Here is a 19,136-nt window from a genome sequence, read left to right as displayed (position 1 = left end):
GTGGGTTCGGTTTATAGAGGACCAATTTACTCTTGTTGCTTTGGGTAGTAGAGGACCGATGTACCCTTGTTGACTTGCTTAGTAGGTTCGATTTACCGTTGTTGACTTGATCAGTAGAAGATTGATCTGTTCTTGTCGGTGTAGATGGTAGAGTACTGAGTTAATTTTACTAGTTCGGTTGTAGGAGACCGACTCACTCTATTTTATAGAGATTCGGATCCTCGGGTTATGTGTGTTGGTTAGATAACCTAAAAGTTACGTTTGAGTTCAGGACTTGTACAGACGGAGAGTTGACTGAGTTAGCTGCATACCATTGCTGGCTTGACTAGTCTGTAGAGGATCGATGTATCCTATTCTATGGAGACTTTAGCCATGGACTGTATGTACATAGTAGGATGACCTGAGGGTACATTTGGATAGATGACCCCCATTGACGTGGAAAAGTGTGGAGCTAGTTGCTTAACACTTACAAGATACTTTATATCTGTAGGAGGTTAAGTGTGATCCTGAGCCACTTCTTATCCGGGAGGAGTGTTTGTAGGAAAACACCTCGATATGGATTTGTGATACATCCGGGTGACACCCGATGTATAGGGACTTAGAGCGTTTCTACTGGTGGAATGACATGAAAAAGACATCGCGGATTTTGTAGCTTGATGTCTAGTATGTCAGCAAGTGGAGGTTGAACATCGGTGGTTAGTGAGATTATTTCAGTAGATTCAGATACTGGAATGGAGTTGAGCGCATGTTATAATGGACTTTATTGTGGGATTACCAAGACATAAAGAAGATAGGATGTGTTGGGAAATCAGTGATTGGTTGATGAATTTGCTTCCTAGTTATTGATTTGTAGGATGGATTCTTTAGATCCAGTAGCATGATTATATGGTAGAGAGATTACTGAAACTCAGGGTATATCTATGAGTATTGAACTGAATGGAGATTCAAGATACATATCACGATAGTGGTAGATTTTATAGCAGACCATGAGTATAAAATTCTATTTTAGAACCGCTTTACATCTTTTGATAGATGAACAGACTGAGAGCATAATGTGGATGTTAGAGGATTTGCTGATACTGGGGGTTGTGGATTTTGGAGATGATTGATTTATTCATAGTTGGTTAGACTACAGTGTGAGAGTAGCGGAAGCAGGATGAGCTCATAACCCATAAAATCATCCCTTGCAGTTAGAGGTTTGTTAAGGATATTTGGATAGAGTTGTTCATGAGTGTGTTGTTGGATTGTTACACTTGGATGTGGATCCCTGAGGTGAGCAGTAAATTTGGGGACCAAATTTTTATTAGTGGGGGAGAATGTAAAATACGATACCTAAATAGTAGTTAAATAATAAGGTTATTTGACAAATAATCTTATTGGATTTTTCAGATATTTTTAGAAATTTTCTGGGATTTAATCGGAGCTCGTATGACGTATTTTAAGGGGATCAATTATTGGGTTTAGAGGAAGCCTGTTTGGAATACCCTTTAGTGGGAGTTGATTGAGGAAACCAACTTAGGGTTTAATTGATTTAACCTAAGTTTTTAACCTATTATTTTTACTCACCGAGCCCTAACCATATGAAGACGCAGATTCCCTTCCTCCCTCTTGCTCTCTGTCGCCGAGATCTCACCGCCGCCTCTCCCTCGCCCAGCTGCCCTCCATCGCTGACGACCACCCCCAGCCCTGATTCACTCCACCGCCGCACACCTCCTCCTATCCCCTATCTTGTGCCCTCTCCGCCGAATGTCGCCGTCACTGATCTTCCCACCGTTGGCCGGACTTGCCATCTCCACGGATCGCCGGACGTTTGCTACAGTTGTCCTTCTCTCTGAGTTGCAGCTCGTGCCTGGCCATCCTCACCGCCAGATCGCCGATTCTCTGTCGCCTCGAAGGACACCTGATGCCGCCGTCGTTTTCCCTCTTCGGCCACGAGCAGGAGGCAGTGGGGTTGTGTCCGTGAGTCAATTTCTCTTCTCCCATACCACGTGATGCCATCACCGACGCTGTGCCCCTTGGTTGTGCCCTAGCCTAGGCCAGCAACACGCTACTATTCATTACCACTTTTGCTCATCATCACAGCAGTAGCATTCATCCGAGAGGAGTTTATGGAATTGGATTGATTCTTGAAGGTAATTAGTTAAACTTGGCAAAAGATTTGGACATTTGATCTTTATGTAGTGTTGATTGGGGGTAGATGTTTGGTAGGCAGTGGCTTCGCTTGGCTTCGCTCTTCACATCGCCTATGGTTTGTTAGTTAGAGCCCTAAAGCCAATCATTTGATGATTGTATGGACTCATTGTATCATATTCTTGTATATTAATAAAGGCATTTGTTTGGTTATTATACTTATTTGTATTAGTGCCAAATAGAATAAGTGTAATAGCGTCCTTGAGTAGAAGGTTCATACCTATATCAATCGATTAGTTAAATCGATAGTGAGATGATATAGGGAACACTACTCTAAATCATTCCTAGTCGAGTATTAACATTCAGGGACAATGTTAATACAATAAGACTAGCATGTAGGTCAGCTCGATGACTTGATCTCACAAGTCATGGATATAGAGATATCAAGCTGACACATGGGTATGCATTAGAGAATGTATACTGAATGACCCGCCATGAGAAAGTATCATGGATCGTTATATGAGTGTCATATACTTTCTCATGTGGCTATTAGTATGACTATTAGTCCTTAGACCTGAAGTCACCATAGATCCTTACATAAGGAGTTATGTACTTTAGTTTCGTCAAACGTCACCCGTAACTGGGTGGACTATAAAGGCTATTACTGGGTATGTAACAAATTATGCGGAGGGATGTGAGTGATGTAGATGGGATCTATCCCTCCCTTATGATGGGAGCGACATCGGTATTCTTGATAGAGTGAGACCACTAAGTACATGGCCATGCCCAAATGAGTCAACATTAGATGTTGAGCTCATTTGATCGAGCGAGTCTACTTGGAGTTCAAGATTTAGATTGATTAGAGGATGACACGGTCTATGCCTCACATTGATCAATCTAGATGTCTAGGATAGAAGGACAATGTCACATATTATGAGGAGTCACAATTAGTAGTCACAAGGTGATGTCGGATCTCGACATTCTTGTAACTTGGGTAGTAATTATGTGTTGCTAGATACCGCTCATTACTTATGCTCCTAAATGGGTTTAGGGCATTGCCAACGTTACAAGAACCTATAGGGTCACACACTTAGGACAATTAGATGGAGATTAGGTTCATATGATGAACCAAGAGGATTTGATTCATTTGATGAATCAAATTGGATTAAGAGTAATCCTAATTGGGCTAACTTGAGTTCGACTCAAGTTGATTCATGTGTTCAATGAGTATAATTTAGATTTTGACTCATTGAATTAATTTAATTTAATGAATTAGATTCATTATATTAAGTTGGCTCGAATCAAATGGTTAGATTAGATCAACCATGGTAGAGATTGGGTCAAGTTTGACTTGACTTGAGAAGGAAGACCAAAGGTCAATTTGACTTGACCTTTTGCCACCTCATTGGTGAGTTGGCATTAGGTGGACCAATGATGATATTCCACATCATCATGGGTGCCACCTCATGGAAGTTACAAAGCCATTTTCTTATTAACTTCACATTAATTGCATTTAATGGGGAGTTAAACTTGAAGAGATAGTGGCCGGCCACTTTGATTTTTGAATGTGAATTCATTTTTCATTCAAGGTGTGCATCTTCTTCCTTCTTCCTCTCAAGCTCTCCCTCTCCCTCTCCTCCTTGCTTGGCCGAATCTCACCAAGGTGCTAGCACACCTTTGTGTGAGGTTTTCTCCACCTACGTGTCCGTGTGGATACTTCTAGAGGACCGGCGCTTGACGGTCTAGAGATCCGGCAACTCCTTGGACGAGCGGGATAAGCGAAGGGCACGCTTCGAAGGTATAACTCTTATCTAGTGTAGATCTAGAGTCTATGAAACTCGTACTCGTATTTTCGTTTGTTTTTCCTTGCACGGATCTACGGCTTTGGGTGATTCGAGGTTTCCGCGATGCGAAAAGCGGTTTTCGCGGCCCGAAAAACCCAACAGTGGTATCAGAGCCACGTGCAAGGCTTGTACGAGTTTAATTTTTGGTTTTCTGAAAACTAAACCTTCTGTGATTTTCTGTAAAAATTAGTTTTTTATGTTTTTATGGGTAATTTTTCCGTAGAAGCGAAGCACAAGTGTCTCGGCACTTGTAGGCTTCGGCTACCGGGAAGTTTTTCCTTAAACGGCTTCGTTTTGCCCCAAATCCATTTGGGACAGCGGGCTTGGGTGCCATTAGATCGCTTAGGAGCAACTCGCGATGGTTAGATCACGGGTAGGGGTACTGCCCCTAACCCCGCAAGGGGATTTGCTCCGCGATTGCACCCGAAATCGCTAAAAATGAACCCGCCGGGAAAATTTTTCCGAAACGGCAATGTCTCGGCCCAAATTGTTTTGGGGCAGCGGGTTTGGGCGCTATTGGATTGCAAAGGAACCCTCGCGATGGTTAGATCGCGGGTAGGGGCGCTGCCCCTGGCCCTGCAAGGGGATCCGTTCCGCGATTGCGCTCGAAACCGCTAAACGGGTCCGCCGAAAAATTTACTCATAAAAATTATAAAAATTTATTTTAAAATTACAGAAAAATTATGGAAAATATATAATTTTGATTATATATTAAATTTGTGATAGTCATGGCCCAAAGACCCAATTTGATTGGACAATGTGTTGTAATTCATAATACGACCTGCGTGCCATTATGTGATGTGCGTGCTTGTAATTTAATTTTTATTTTAATTTCACGACCTGCGCGTCGTGCCTTTCTCTTATATTCTGATTGTAAATTAGATTTAGACTCGAATGTAACTCGAGTTTTCAAATTGTAATGTACAAATTGGAGCGGTGGAGGGTCCACACGAGACAGAGTTTCGAGGCGGGCACGAGCAACACAAGGTGGTCAAAGGGAGGAGCTAGGAGAAGCTGTTGACCCTAGGTTGACTATTTGATCTTCTCATTGGCTTGAGAAGATCGTAGTAGGGCCATGACTAAATCACAAATAAAGTAATTAGTTAATTGCTTATGTATATGATGCATGTTTAATAAGTAATTAATTAATTAGTGCCTTACGATTAGATTAGATCTAAGTCGTGCACATGATGCACCCTTGCGATTAGATTAGATCTAAGTCATGCACAAGATGTACCCTTTTTCGATTAGATTAGATCTCAATCGACTCAACTCTAAATGCCTAACCATGCCGTGATACCTATCACTACCTCGATCACATGTATTGTTGAATCTGCCAAAGCAGAGCAATACATATTATCTTGGCAGGGTACGGAGGGACAATCTTGGTCCCGTCTATCAACGCATGGGTGAATACAAACTCAATTAGATTGAGTATTCATAGTTACTCGGTTGGATCGAGTCAACTATAGGCATTCTTCCAATAGTTGGAAAGGTAGGACAAAATCACGTTTATATTAATTCTCGGGCGTATTAGCCAAAGCTAACTCGAGTTTTAATATAAATGCGGATTTTATTCTATAAACAAGAGTTGCATAGAGATGTAATTGGTAATCGTTACCTACCGATCATACTAAGCTTTGGGCGTATTAGCCAAAGCTAACTCAAGGGTTAGTATGATGTGGATCTTGTCCCACAAGAATTATAGTATTCAGTGGGAGCATCATTTAGTTAAAGGCCTAATTAAATGATTTTAAAAGAATATGATATTTATTTTTGCAAATTTTCTGTTGTAGATAACCATGACGTCGAACACGAATTCCTTCTCCCTGCGATCTGTCCTTGAGAAGGACAAGCTCAACGGAGCGAATTTCATGGACTGGTACAGGAACTTGAGAATAGTTCTCACCCAAGAACGTAAACTATACGTTCTGGAGCAGCCCATTCCAGAGGCTCCTCCTTCCAATGCCCCGCGAGCCGACAAAGATGCTTATAAGAAGCATCAAGATGACGCATTAGATGTGTCCTGTCTAATGCTCGCGACCATGAACTCAGAGCTTCAGAAGCAACATGAGTTGATGGGCGCTTACGATGTGGTTGAGCATCTTCGCCAACTATATCAGGGACAAGTGAGGCATGAGAGATTTGAGATCTCGAAGGCACTATTTCAGTGCAAGATGTCAGACGGGGCTCCTGTAGGTCCTTATGTACTCAAGATGATTGGGTACATAGAGAACCTACAAAGACTGGGGTTCCCACTTGGCCAAGAGCTGGCCACTGACTTGATCTTGCAGTCCTTGTCGGATAGCTATAGTCAATTCGTTCTCAACTATAACATGAATTAGATTGACAAGCCACTGCCCGAGCTCCTTAGTATGTTACGAACTGCTGAGGTTAACCTTAAGAAGGTTAAGCCCATTCTGATGATCCAGAAGCACAAGGGCAAGGGCAAGCCCAAAGGTAAGGGAAAGTCCCAAACCAAGGGCAAAGGCAAGGCTCTGAAGCCTAAAGGAGGAGTCGCCAAGGATGCTTCCACTGCGGTCAGACCGGGCACTGGAAGAGGAACTGCAAGGTATACTTGGAGGATCTTAAGAAGAAGAGAAGTGAGACTTCCACTTCAGGTATATATGTTATAGAAGTCAATCTATCTATTTCTACATCATGGGTATTAGATACTGGATGTGCTTCTCACATTTGTACTGATGTGCGGGAGATAGCAGAGCATTGGCAAAGGGCGAGGTGGACCCACGAGTAGGCAATGGAGCACGGTTGTCGCTGTTACTGTAGGAACTTACTACCCTCTGGGCTTGTACTAGACTTAGATGATTATTGTTATGTGTCCGCTCTTACTAAGAACATAGTTTCAGCTTGTTTAGACAAGAAAGGATACTCTTTATAATAAAAGACAAATGTTGTTCTGCTTATTTAAAAGATATGTTCTATTGTAGTGCACCTCTAATAAACGGACTCTATATTCTAGACCTTGAGAGCCCTATCTATAACATTAGTACCAAGAGATTCAAGTCAAATGACATGAACCAAACATACCTCTGGCACTGTCGCTTAGGTCATATAAATGACAAGCGCTTATCCCAGCTCCATAAGGATGGTTTCCTGGACTCATTTGATTTTGAATCATATGAGATATGCGAGTCATGCCTTCGAGGCAAGATGACCAAGACGCCCTTTAGTGGGCATAGCGAGAGAGCAACTGATTTGTTAGGACTCATACATAGTGATGTATGTGGCCCTTTCAATGTTGCTGCTAGAGGCAGTGGCACATGCACTAATTAGAGATTTCAGTGATCTGATGTTGTCACATAAGTCTGAATCCTTTGAAAAGTTCAAAGAATTCAAGAATGAAGTACAGAACCAGCTTGGCAAGAGTATTAAGATACTTCGATCAGATCGAGGTGGAGAATACCTTAGCCATGAGTTTCGTGACTACCTAGCTAAGTGTGGGATTCTATCCCAACTCACTCCTCCTGGAACACCACAGTGGAATGGTGTATCCGAAAGGAGGAATCGTACTCTATTATGGTACGATCTATGATGAGTCACACAGATCTTCCGACATATCTATAGGGACATGCTTTAGACATGGCAGCTTTCATTCTCAACCGAGTTCCATCAAAGGCCGTGATAAAGACACCATATAGGATATGGGCTGGGAGAGATGCCCAGGTATCTTTCATGAGGATTTGGGGTTGTGAGGCTTACGTTTGACGTCAAGTCTCAGACAAATTAGGACCCAAATCCGACAAGTGATATTTTATTGGATATCCTAAGGAAACTAAGGGATATTACTGTTGGTGCAATCTTAGGTCAAGGTTGACCTGGTTGACCCGACTCGAGTTGACCTGACTCGAGTTGTATTTTGATGTTTGACGAAAACAGAAGAGTTATATTTTGATGGAAGATTGTAAGTGCAATCTTAGGTCAAGGATGACCTGGTTGACCCGAGGTGAGTTGACCTGACTCGGAAAAGTCCAAGCAGGGAGCTTGGCACGAGAAAAGTCCAAGCAGGGAGCTTGGTATGGGAAAAGTCCAAGCAGGGAGTTTGGCATGGTGAAAAGTCCAAGCAGGGAGCTTGGCACGGGAAACGGGAAAAGTCCAAGTATGGAGACTTGGCACGGAGAAGTCCAAGTATGGAAACTTGGCATGGGAAGTCGAAGAGGGCTCGGTAGCTCGTTCTCCGAACTGTGGTCAGAGAGGGCTCGGTAGCTCGTTCTCTGGACCGGATGTGGAAAGTCCTGGTGAGTGAAGCCAGGTGAAAATCCTAGCGAGTGAAGCTAGGTGAAAGTGGAAGTCCTGGTGAGTGAAGCCAGGCAGATTGGAAATCCTGGTAAGTGAAGCCAGGTGAAAATCCTAGTGAGTGAAGCTAGGTGAAAGTCCTGGTGAGTGAAGCCGGGCAGGGGAAAATCCAGATGAATCAAGGGTGATCGGACATCTGGTGTTGAGAAGGTCAAGTAGGTCAAGGGAGTGACCGGATACTTGACACGAAGAGAAAAGTCCAAGTGAGTCAAAGGGATTGACCGGACACTTGGTGGGGAGTCTTAGCAGGTCAAGGGAGTGACCAGATGCTAAGCATGAGATACCAATAGGTCAAGGTTGACCGGATATTGGTTTGGAAGGCGTGGGACTTGGTTTGGGCAAAAACCAAGCTCTGGATCGATCAGTGGATCGATCCAGTGATACACATCAAACAGTAGCCTACTGAGTGGTATCTAATCGGTTTGCAGACCGATCAGGAAACAACGATCAGAAGGCAAGAAGCTCGGGAGAAAAGGGTGCTGATCGGTCTCGGGACCGATCAGGGTACGCGGCAGCTCTCTGTGGAGCATTCTGATCGGTCTGGGGACCGATCAGCATAGAGCCTGATCGGTCCCCACGACCGATCAGATCAGCCCCAGACCGATCAGGGTGATGCCTGATCGGTCTGGCCACTAGCCGTTGAGAGACAACGGCTAGGTTCTTCTGCTGTTTTTGGCCTCTGTTCTTCGCAGGTGGATGCAGGTATAAAAGAGGCTGAGGGCTTCTACAGTACTACTGCTTCTTCTTCTTTCTGCTGCTGAGCTCTGCTGAGTTCTTGAAGCGTTGAAGCTTCGCGTGAGCTTCCCTTTGGCTGGGTCACCTGCTGTTGTAGGGACTTGGAGCTGCTGCTTCTTCCAGTCGAAGAGAAGGCAAGCAACAGTTTTCTTACTGGTGTATTTCTTGTTGTCTTTCCTTGTACTCTCCTTACTTGCTGTTGCAAGAGTGAGTTGTGGCGAGGTTTCTCCACCCAGAAGGAGTTTGTATTAGCCGGTTCTCCGGGGACTCATCCACCGACGGATTGACTGGATTCGTCCACCTTACTGACACGCCGAGGAGTAGGAGCCCTAATCTCCGAACCTCGTTACATCGGTTTGTTTGAGGTTTGTCTTCTTCATTTTCTTTCTACCATTTTATTTCCGCTGCACTAACCCTAAGTGTAGGAAGAAACGCGAATTTGGGGGCGGCTATTCACACCCCCCCCCCTCTCTAGCCTCCGTACGAAGGATCCTAACAAGTGGTATCAGAGCGAGGTTGCTCTTCGTCGGATTAACACCCGGGGGAGCACAAGCTAGAGAATGGATCGACTCGGAGAAGACATCACGTTTCCACCATTCTACGAGTGCTGCGACTTCGCGTATTGGAAGGTAAGAATGAGGTATTTTCTTATGACTAACCTTGAAAATTGGAGTTATGTTCAATTAGGTTTCAAGTCTCCGATGGACAAGAAAGGAAAAACTCTAGAGAAGAAGGAGTGGACCAAGGAGCAAATCCACCAATCAACCATCAATGATGAGGTAACGAAAATCATTGAATTCTCTTTACCTAATGACATTTTGTGTAAGATAGGGGGCTACAACAACGCCAAGGAGTTGTGGAACAACTTGGCCAAGTTTCATGAGGAGAGCTCCAACTCAAGTCATGAGGAGGAGTCAAGTGAGTCAAGTGGCTCACTTCATAAAGGAGAAGAATTAGAGGTTGAGGGCCACTCAACATCTAAGGAGGAAGAGGAGGAGAGCTCATCTTCAAGATTGGACCAAGAAGAAGTAGTTTCTACCTCCGGAAGGGATGAAGAAGAGAGTCTACATCCACCTCCAACCCTAGGTAACTCAAGCCATCCAATTTCAAATAAATTGCATATATTATGCTTTGAGTGTAGGGAATTTGGACATTACAAGAGTAAGTGTCCAAAGAGGGTAAGGAAGACTCCACCGGCGCCTAAGGAGGCCGGAGTCCCAACACGCAAGGGCAAGGAGCACGTGGTGTGCTTCCAATGCAAGCAACGGGGACACTATAGGAATCAATGTCCAAGGGGGAGGCAATCTCACAAGGACAAAAGACCAAGCACGTGTAAAGGGGGAGCGAAGGCAAACCCTAAGGTATCCTCTAAGGTTCATTCTTGCACTTCTAATAAGATACATGCTAGTAGTCTTATTGCAATTGTCAAGAATGATAAGCATGATAATCATAGAAATCAACATGTGTGCTTAGGTGCTAAACATCTTAGCCTAGATAAGAACAATACTAGGAAGGCCAACCCTAGGATTAACTCATCTAAGGCTAAGGAGAACCTAGGTAGAAACCCCAAGACAACTAGACATATGCCTAGGAACACCTCAAGAAAGAATGATAAATTAAAACTTGAGGTTTTAGAGAAAGAAAATCAAGTCTTGAGGTCAAGACTTAACACTCTAGAAAAGGCCCTAAAGAATTTAGAGAAGTCAACTCTAGGGTCTAAGGGTCAAATTTCAAAGCCCAAGGACAAGAAAGGTTTGGGTCACAAACCTAAGTCCCAAATGGTCAAGCCCACCTATCATAATGTTCCATTCGATTATGGAACAAAACCTAGGGCTAGGAAGAACAACACCAAGGTCACAAGGGGAGTCACCCCTAGAGTTGATCTTGATGAGTCCCAAATGATCAAGGCTTTAAAGCCTAAGAGGGTCATTAGGAGGGTTGCTAGGGAAGTCATCCCTAGTGAATATTTAGTAAACCCAATGAGCTCAAATAGGTATTGGGTTCCTAGGAGCGTGATTTCATCACGCTAGATGAGTTAGGGTGTGCCAACCTTACTTGAATAGGTAGTTAACCTAATCATGGCAAAAGGTGGCACTTTAGGAAGTTTCAAGGTGCAATCAAGCCTTGAAAATGAAATTGAAAAATATTCCTAAAGTGATTAGGATGTGCCAATCATATTTGAGGAGTTGTCTAGAGTCAATTTAATTGGCACATAGTGATCTAAAAGTCTTGAGGATATGATTTTAGGTCTATCATACTTAGGAATATAGAACTTATGGCAAAATGATCAAAAGTATCAAAAATGGCAACTAAAGCTAGAATTAGGTATTTCTATACCTTTATATGTTGATTGCCATATATTGTTTGCCATATGCCATGTCATGACATCATATTTATTTTATGATCATCTAAAATGTCATGATAATGCTTAGTTGAGTTATATGTCATGCTTTACTTAAGTTTCATACTTTATGCCATGACATCATGACATTGGCACATGTTTTACTTATGATATCATTATATGTCATGTCATCATCTCTTGCATTAATAATCAATTGAATTGATTTAAGGATAAACAACACAATTTGATATGAAGATCAAATTGGTGTTTAGAAAATGCATGAGAACATAGCCTAAGGAAACCTAAGCCCATATCTCACGTCAAAATTGACTTGGATGTGTTTGATACACTTTAGATGTGTGTGAGATATTAGGATTATGAGTTAGGATCAAGGTGCATAGTTCTTGTACCTAGATGAGCCTAACTCTAAAAGGGGATCATAGGGAAAGCTTATGTACAAGTCATGTACATTTAGCCCTAAGATTATGGTCCTAAATTAAAGGGTTTAAAATCATTTTAAAAATTGATTTGAAAAACCTTGATGAAGCTTGTCTTATGATAGCATTCATCATTGAGAAAGTTGATACAAAGATTGAGTTAAACTTGAACTATTTCAAAGTTTTCAAACTTTGTATCAAGATTTGAAAATGGAAGTTATTTTCATCTAAAACTATTTTTCCATGATAGTATATGGTATGAGGAATGTATCCTCAAAGTTTTACAATTTTCAGAATTTTCTGGAATTTATTAAGGGTTTCTGAATTTCGGGAGAAGAAATTTCAGAAGTCAACTATCAGAGTATGGATCGGTCATTGGACCGATCCAGGGAGGACTGGATCGGTCATTGGGACCGATCCAGTGAAGGCCTGATCGGTCCGGTGACCGATCAGGGCGTGCCAACTTGCTGAAATTCGACTGGTTGTCTGAAATTTCAGCTCGGGAAGTTGGTGGTTTGGATTTCTAACGGCTTGAAACTCTCTAAGACATTGTTGGTGCAATGGTCAAGGGGGAGTTGACCTTTAAGGGGAGTTTTACCTATTGGTCAAGGGGAGTTGACCTTTAGGGGGAGTTGTCATGAGTGATATGGAATTATCACTAAATCGACTATTGACTTTAGTATCAAGGGAGAAATTAAGGGTTTCAATGAAAGGTATGGGACTTTCACTAGGAAGAAACTCTTGACTTTGATTCACTCTTTTTGATGTGTGTTAAAAAGGGGGAGAATGGAGAGTGTAGGTTTGGGGAGAATGTTCAAGGAAGAACATTAGAAAACCTAAGTTAGGTTATGGTTTTGTCAAACATCAAAAAGGGGGAGATTGTTGGTGCAATCTTAGGTCAAGGTTGACCTGGTTGACCCGACTCGAGTTGACCTGACTCGAGTTGTATTTTGATGTTTGACGAAAACAGAAGAGTTGTATTTTGATGGAAGATTGTAAGTGCAATCTTAGGTCAAGGATGACCTGGTTGACCCGAGGTGAGTTGACCTGACTCGGAAAAGTCCAAGCAGGGAGCTTGGCACGGGAAAAGTCCAAGCAGGGAGCTTGGCATGGGAAAAGTCCAAGCAGGGAGTTTGGCATGGTGAAAAGTCCAAGCAGGGAGCTTGGCACGGGAAACGGGAAAAGTCCAAGTATGGAGACTTGGCACGGAGAAGTCCAAGTATGGAAACTTGGCATGGGAAGTCGGAGAGGGCTCGGTAGCTCGTTCTCTGAACTGTGGTCAGAGAGGGCTCAGTAGCTCGTTCTCTGGACCGGATGTGGAAAGTCCTGGTGAGTGAAGCCAGGTGAAAATCCTAGCGAGTGAAGCTAGGTGAAAGTGGAAGTCCTGGTGAGTGAAGCCAGGCAGATTGGAAATCCTGGTAAGTGAAACCAGGTGAAAAACCTAGTGAGTGAAGCTAGGTGAAAGTCCTGGTGAGTGAAGCCGGGCAGGGGAAAATCCAGATGGATCAAGGGTGATCGGACATCTGGTGTTGAGAAGGTCAAGTAGGTCAAGGGAGTGACCGGATACTTGACACGAAGAGAAAAGTCCAAGTGAGTCAAAGGGATTGACCGGACACTTGGTGGGGAGTCTTAGCAGGTCAAGGGAGTGACCAGATGCTAAGCATGAGATACCAATAGGTCAAGGTTGACCGGATATTGGTTTGGAAGGCATGGGACTTGGTTTGGGCAAAAACCAAGCTCTGGATCGATCAGTGGATCGATCCAGTGATACACTGGGTATCTGGATCGGTCTGGTGACCGATCAGTAATCAAACAGTAGCCTACTGAGTGTTATCTGATCGGTTTGCAGACTGATTAGGAAACAACGATCAGAAGGCAAGAAGCTCGGGAGAAAAGGGTGCTGATCGATCCCGGGACCGATCAGGGTACGCGGCAGCTCTCTGTGGAGCATTCTGATCGGTCTGGGGACCGATCAGCATAGAGCCTGATCGGTCCCCACGACCGATCAGATCAGCCCCAGACCGATCAGGGTGATGCCTGATCGGTCTGGCCACTAGCCGTTGAGAGACAACGGCTAGGTTCTTCTGCTGTTTTTGGCCTCTGTTCTTCGCAGGTGGATGCAGGTATAAAAGAGGCTGAGGTCTTCTACAGTACTACTGCTTCTTCTTCTTTCTGCTGTTGAGCTCTGCTGAGTTCTTGAAGCGTTGAAGCTTCGCGTGAGCTTCCCTTTGGCTAGGTCACCTGCTGTTGTAGGCGCTTGGAGCTGCTGCTTCTTCCAGTCGAAGAGAAGGCAAGCAACAGTTTTCTTACTGGTGTATTTCTTGCTGTCTTTCCTTGTACTCTCCTTACTTGCTGTTGCAAGAGTGAGTTGTGGCGAGGTTTCTCCACCCAGAAGGAGTTTGTATTAGCCGGTTCTCCGGGGACTCATCCACCGACGGATTGACTGGACTCGTCCACCTTACGGACACGCCGAGGAGTAGGAGCCCTAATCTCCGAACCTCGTTACATCGGTTTGTTTGAGGTTTGTCTTCTTCATTTTCTTTCTACCATTTTATTTCCGCTGCACTAACCCTAAGTGTAGGAAGAAACGCGAATTTGGGGGCGGCTATTCACACCCCCCTCTCTAGCCTCCGTACGAAGGATCCTAACAATTACTTCTACATTCCCAGTCAGCACAAGGTAGTTGTGGCAAAGACTGGGGTCTTTCTAGAAAGGGACTTTGTTTCTAGAAAGATTAGTGGGAGCACGTTCGATCTTGAAGAAGTTCAAGATCCGAACAATAGCACTGATGCCTCGATGGAAGTTGAACTGGAACCACAAAGTGTTGTGGATGATGTTGTTCAACAAGGAGTTGAGGAACAACAACCAGTCCAAGTAGACATACCTCTTCGCAGGTCTGATAGGGTACGTAGTCAGCCTGAGAGATACTCATTTCTCTTGTCTGACCATGATAACATTGTGCTTATAGAGGATGAGCCTACCACCTATCAGGAAGCTGTGATGAGACCAGATTCCGAGAAATGGCTAGAGGCCATGAGATCCGAAATGGAATCCATGTACACCAATCAAGTATGGACTTTGGTTGATCCACCTGAAGGGGTAAAACCCATTGGGTGTAAGTGGGTCTTTAAGAGAAAGACTGACATGGATGGACCTATCTATAAGGGTCGCTTGGTAGCTAATGGTTTCAAGCAGATTCATGGTATTGACTATGATGAAACCTTTTCTCCAGTAGCGATGTTTAAGTCCATTCGGATCATGCTTGCTATTGCAGCCTACCATGACTATGAGATATGGCAGATGGATGTCAAAACCGCGTTTTTGAATGGAAACCTACTCGAGGATGTGTACATGACACAACCTAAGGGTTTTGTAGATCCAAAGCATACTAGCAGAGTATGCAAGCTGCATAGGTCCATTTATGGACTAAAGCAAGCTTCTCGGAGCTGGAATCTTCGATTCGATGATGCGATCAAACAGTTTGGTTTTATCAAGAATGAAGATGAGCCATGTGTCTACAAGAAGGTTGTAGGGGACATAGTTGTCTTCCTCATATTCTATGTGGATGACATACTACTCATTGGGAAGGACATCCCTATGCTTCAGTCTGTCAAGACCTGGCTAGGGAGTTGCTTCTCAATGAAGGACTTAGGTGAGGCATCCCGCATTCTAGGGATACAGATCTATAGAGATAGATCTAAGAGATTGCTTGGCCTAAGTCAGAGTACATATATTGACAAGGTACTTCTTCGGTTTGCCATGCAGAATTCCAAGAAGGGATTTCTGCCGATGTCACATGGCGTGAGTCTTTCGAAGACTCAAGGTCCCTCTTCTAGAGAGGAGAGAGACCGCATGGATCAGATCCCTTATGCCTCAGCCATAGGATCGATCATGTACGCCATGCTATGTACTCGACCTGATGTCTCGTATGCTTTGAGCATGACGAGCAGATACCAGTCAGATCCAGGTGAAAGTCACTGGATAGCGGTCAAGAATATTCTTAAGTACTTAAGAAGGACTAAAGAATATTTCTTGATATATGGAGGCAATGATGAGCTAACTGTAAAGGGTTACAGTGATGCCAGCTTCCAGACCGATCAGGATGATTACCGATCAGGATGATTACCGATCGCAGTCAGGGTTCGTGTTTTGCTTAAATGGTGGTGCTGTGAGCTGGAAGAGTTCGAAGTAGGACACAGTAGCTGATTCTACAACAGAGGCCGAGTATATTGCTGCATCAGAGGCAGCAAAGGAGGCAGTTTGGATCCGCAAGTTCATCACTGAACTTGGGGTGGTTCCTAGCATCGCTGATCCAGTTGAGCTCTATTGTGACAACAATGGAGCTATAGCACAGGCGAAGGAACCTGGCTCACACCAGCGGACCAAGCACATACTACGGCGCTTCCATCTCATTCGAGAGATTATCGATAGAGGAGATGTGATGATTTGCAGAGTACCTTCAGAGGCTAACATCGCAGATCCCTTGACCAAGGCTTTGGCACAAAGAAAGCATGATGGTCACACTAGGTCATTAGGCCTTAGAGCCTATACTGATTGGCACTAGTGCTAGTGGGAGATTGTTGGTTAGAGCCCTAGAGCCAATCATTTGATGATTGTATGGACTCATTGTATCATATTCTTGTATATTAATAAATGCATTTGTTTGGTTATTATACTTATTTGTATTAGTGCCAAATAGAATAAGTGTAATAGCGTCCTTGAGTAGAAGGTTCATACCTATATCAATCGATTAGTTGAATCGATAGTGAGATGATATAGGGAACACTACTCTAAATCATTCCTAGTCGAGTATTAACATTCAGGGACAATTTTAATACAATAAGACTAGCATGTAGGTCAGCTCGATGACTTGATCTCAAGTCATGGATATAGAGATATCAAGCTGACACATGGGTATGCATTAGAGAATGTATACTGAATGACCCGCCATGAGAAAGTATCATGGATCGTTATATGAGTGTCATATACTTTCTCATGTGGCTATTAGTATGACTACTAGTCCTTAGACCTGAAGTCACCATAGATCCCTACATAAGGAGTTATGTACTTTAGTTTCGTCAAACGTCACCCGTAACTGGGTGGACTATAAAGGCGATTACTGGGTATGTAACAAATTATGCGAAGGGATGTGAGTGATGTAGATGGGATCTATCCCTCCCTTATGACGGGAGCGACATCGGTATTCTTGATAGAGTGAGACCACTAAGTGCATGGCCATGCCCAAATGAGTCAACATTAGATGTTGAGCTCATTTGATCAAGTGAGTCTACTTGGAGTTCAAGATTTAGATTGATTAGAGGATGACACGGTCTATGCCTCACATTGATCTATCTAAATGTCTAGGATAGAAGGACAATGTCACATATTGTGAGGAGTCACAATTAGTAGTCACAAGGTGATGTCGGATCTCGACATTCTTATAACTTGGGTAGTAATTATGTGTTGCTAGATACCGCTCATTACTTATGCTCCTAAATGGGTTTAGGGCATTGCCAACGTTACAAGAACCTATAGGGTCACACACTTAGGACAATTAGATGGAGATTAGGTTCATATGATGAACCAAGAGGATTTGATTCATTTGATGAATCAAATTGGATTAAGAGTAATCCTAATTGGGCTAACTTGAGTTCGACTCAAGTTGATTCATGTGTTCAATGAGTATAATTTAGATTTTGACTCATTGAATTAATTTAATTTAATGAATTAGATTCATTATATTAAGTTGGCTCGAATCAAATGGTTAGATTAGATCAACCATGGTAGAGATTGGGTCAAGTTTGACTTGACTTGAGAAGGAAGACCAAAGGTCAATTTGACTTGACCTTTTGCCACCTCATTGGTGAGTTGGCATTAGGTGGACCAATGATGATATTCCACATCATCATGGGTGCCACCTCATGGAAGTTACAAAGCCATTTTCTTATTAACTTCACATTAATTGCATTTAATGGGGAGTTACACTTGAAGAGATAGTGGCCGGACACTTTGATTTTTGAATGTGAATTCATTTTTCATTCAAGGTGTGCATCTTCTTCCTTCTTCCTCTCAAGCTCTCCCTCTCCCTCTCCCTCTCCTCCTTGCTTGGCCGAATCTCACCAAGGTGCTAGCACACCTTTGTGTGAGGTTTTCTCCACCTACATGTCCATGTGGATACTTCTAGAGGACCGGTGCTTGACGGTCTAGAGATCCGGCAACTCCTTGGACGAGCGGGATAAGCGAAGGGCACGCTTCGAAGGTATAACTCTTATCTAGTGTAGATCTAGAGTCTATGAAACTCGTACTCGTATTTTCGTTTGTTTTTCCTTGCACGGATCTACGGCTTTGGGTGATTCGGGGTTTCCGCGACGCGAAAAGCGGTTTTCGCAGCCCGAAAAACCCAACATGGTTTGTGGCTGACTCCGTCTGATCCGTGTCAATTTCTGGCTGCTGAATAAGAAGAGGTAAGAGGATTGGAATAGAGAAATTAATAGATTGTTTGGATGATTTTCTTTACCTAGTTAGTTGGATGCTTAATTGTTACTAACCCATAGAAGTATGTGGATGGATGACATTGGGGTAAAAATCTGATCAGAGGTTGATTATTTTGAGTGTTTGTTTCATTTCTGTAATAAATTGATTATTTGATTATAGAATGGATGAGTTGTACATATTATATAATTAAGGGAGATTTGATTCTTGGCGGTGATGGATTGGGAATCTGTTGAGGCTTGGTTTTGGAATAGGGATGATTTATGTATAAATCTAATCTTGTGAGGGAGATATGGATTTATTTGATGAGTATCAGATTTGGGATTTTAATAATCTATTGATAATAGAGATTCAATTTAATTAATGGATGACCTAAATTGATTTAATCAATTGGATGGATTAAACTAGGGTTGACAGTGGGCTGAACCTTATTTGATCTTGGAGGGTAATCATTTCGACTAGGGTTTTCCCTAGTTAGTTTGAGTTTTGAGAGTTTAGCTAGATATTACATATGTGATTAGCTAAACTGTACATCGTGTGATTTGCAGGATTTCGATACGAGATGAACGTCTTAACGTGAGATCGTTTGATATGATCGACATAAAAAGGCGAGTACTTGTTGTCTTATCTCTTTAGTATTTTGATCCTAGTGCATGAGCTTTATATTCAGATAGATACTGTATTTATCTTGACTCCACTCGTATTTTTCCAGCGCTTGATACTTCCACTCAATCTTTGAGCTACTCGTTTCTGTATCTATACAGTCTCTCGTTGCTATTCATGATATTTAGCAGATACTATAGTATTAGGTATTGGATACCATATACCAGACATTAGATAGTA

The 19,136-nt window shown here is 43.0% G+C and overlaps 1 long non-coding RNA gene across 1 annotated transcript; it reads right to left on the bottom strand.

Moving 5' to 3' along the window:
- Positions 1 to 2,215: 2,215 nt before the first annotated feature.
- On the bottom strand, positions 2,216 to 18,248 carry LOC121987235. Its single transcript, XR_006113449.1, has 3 exons — positions 18,207 to 18,248; positions 17,276 to 17,277; positions 2,216 to 2,243 (listed from the first exon to the last, which is right to left on the bottom strand). It is a non-coding gene; the product is annotated as an uncharacterized LOC121987235 (long non-coding RNA).
- Positions 18,249 to 19,136: the final 888 nt, after the last annotated feature.

Source organism: Zingiber officinale, chromosome 5B (assembly GCF_018446385.1).
Source record: "Zingiber officinale cultivar Zhangliang chromosome 5B, Zo_v1.1, whole genome shotgun sequence".
NCBI classification, from domain to species: Eukaryota; Viridiplantae; Streptophyta; class Magnoliopsida; order Zingiberales; family Zingiberaceae; genus Zingiber; species Zingiber officinale.
This window is presented reverse-complemented; position numbering and strand designations above follow the sequence as displayed.